The sequence below is a fragment of the Mizuhopecten yessoensis genome, unplaced genomic scaffold (genome assembly GCF_002113885.1).
Source record: "Mizuhopecten yessoensis strain PY_sf001 unplaced genomic scaffold, ASM211388v2 scaffold716151, whole genome shotgun sequence".
NCBI classification, from domain to species: domain Eukaryota; kingdom Metazoa; phylum Mollusca; class Bivalvia; order Pectinida; family Pectinidae; genus Mizuhopecten; species Mizuhopecten yessoensis.
In genome coordinates, this window is record NW_018479973.1 from 29,143 (window position 1) to 31,881 (window position 2,739).

The following is a 2,739-nucleotide window of genomic DNA, read 5'->3' on the forward strand; positions in this document are numbered from 1 at the left end:
GCCAGTATTCAAATATTGATTTATCAGGATTATTAGGATGTTATATACAAACCCTTGCTATTTGAACAGTTTACAATGTCCTCTCATTATCTCGCTATCCTGTATACCTCTGTATCCTTACTCCATAACTATCTTTCGTTATGTCGGAAGTAATCCTTGTACTAACTCAGCACACACACAGGCATACGGACATAGGGAGATATTAGCCAGGTGGCATAGGACTAGTAGTTAGCGCCTGATAAGGCAGCTCCTGCGAATTCCTCAATATTGTATTGATTAATGTATATGCTAATTGTATTGACTGTATTAAATTGTATATCTTTGTACTGTAAAGCGCTTTAGAGTGGCTTATGTTAGCTAGATAGGGCGCTTTATCAAATGTTGTATATTTTTTTCTTTTTATTTCCTTCGTTAATTATCACTTTTTTAATCCACAGCTTCATAAGTATTGTTAGGGCAACCATACAGTTGGCTGTATTGATTACCTTAAATGTTTTGTTTCTGTAACGTTTCTATGACTTCTACGGTGTACTTTATACTCTATCACCTTCGTAAAACAACTAACCAGTGATGCGTATAACCATAGCACAATCGTGCAAAATATGTAACATTTGGTAATATGTAGACGACGTTGAATCGGCTACGATGTCATCGTATGTACGTTTGTTGTTACAAATGTACGAAGTGACGAATGAAACCGACAAATCGATTCGGCTAATCTTCGTTTAATACCTAGTCATGCGTGTACGATAGTCTATGAACCCACTCGTTTTGATTCAGAACTGGCCAGCTGCAACCTTCTAGAGTCTTCACTTATCTGCCGTTGCACTGACTTATTATCATATTGGCATAGCTTTTGGCTGACTTGTCGTAGCCCGAAAAGGAAAGTTACCGGCTGTCGCAGCCTTCGGCAGTGTATGATGGTCTCTCGCCCAAGCTTAACTCAGTGAAAGTGGACCGTTCAAAGGTACTAAAAGAGGGGCCTTGCTTCTCGAACACATAACATGGATGACAGAAGATGACAGAATTCAAGCATTACGACCACCAAACGGCTACCAAATCCATCATCCCAACTATCCAATTCTTCCAGCCTCGTCCAAACATGTATTATCATCCCAGCTATCCGATTCTTCCAGCCTCGTCCAAACATGTACATTAAGACTTGTTACAATAAATCCATCATCCCAACTATCCGATTCTTCCAGCCTCGTCCAAACATGTACATCAAGACTTGTTACAATAAATCCATCATCCCAACTATCCAATTCTACCAGCCTCGTCCAAGCATATACATCAAGACTTGTTACAATAAATCCATCATCCCAACTATCCAATTCTACTAGCCTCGTCCAAGCATATACATCAAGACTTGTTACAATAAATCCATCATCCCAACTATCCTATTCTTCCAGCCTCGTCCAAACATGTACATCAAGACGTGTTACAATAAATCCATCATCCCAACTATCCAATTCTTCCAGCCTCGTCCAAACATGTACATCAAGACTTGTTACAATAAATCCATCATCCCAACTATCCTATTCTTCCAGCCTCGTCCACACATATACATTAAGACTTGTTACTATCCTAACATTTGATTACATAAGAATTGAATACGCTTGCAATTATAGAATTATTAAATCAACATAATGATCTTGTATTTAACGAATAATTAGAGTCTAAGTTATTCAATTACAAGAACATCAAAGGGACATACAACAAAGACAATAATAAACCTTTTCCTATAGAAAATCGGAAGACGTAACGTCACACTATCTTAAGTTGGTATTGTTGGAGACTGCGGGTATCGGGCCACATTCCTCGATTCTCCAGGAAGAGAAGTAGTCAAGGTAAGTAAAATTGCAAAATGGTGGTAGAGTCGCAGATCTATTGTCACATTATTCGTCTTTTTAGTCGGGGAACGATTCACTGTTAAAAATGTTTGGGCGGATACTTGTGCCTGGGGCCACATTACTCGACTATGGATTGGCTACCAGTCACAGTTTAACAATTGTCCGGTGTTGAGTTCTGATTTTTAGCCTTATTGTTTCAGTTCTTTTCTTCAATTTTTACTTTCTTCGATTTCTTTGTACTTCTCCCTATATTTAGATATTAATAGCGAATGGGTGAGCTGTGATTATGTTTTCTCTGGCGTTTCGGTGCGTGTTCATCTGTTATGTTTCAACTCAAACCGTACATACCAGTCTCTGCTACCTCTCCTCGCCTTCTGATACTCTACACTGAAACTGGGGTCATCTTCATCTTAATCATCTTCACCCACACACTCTGCTGCTTTGTGGGTCTTTGCCGTTGTTGATCATGCGGCCTGTATCTACTCATGATCACGACTCAAAAAAATGTTCACTAGACCTTTATCCTGTGTTTACAATGTGAACATGAGCTCCGAGATCACGGCTCAAAATAATGTTCACTAGACCTTTATCCTGTGTTTACAATGTGAACATGAGATCTGAGTTTCTCTTTGTGACGAATAATCGCATTATCTATTAGGGTGATTATTCTCCGACTTTGACTATCGTCGGCAGATAGCGGAACATTCTTCACCCTGACTGTCATCACTGTTTCCTTGCTCTCTCAGACGATTTAACAACGGATAACAAATTGGAATAGTATTTGCGCTCCTCTTCCAAGTGTCTTCAAAAATATGCCATAGGCTGATCGGTTAGGGTTAAGCACACAGACGTTTGCAACCCCCCCCCCCCCCCCCCCCCCCCCCCC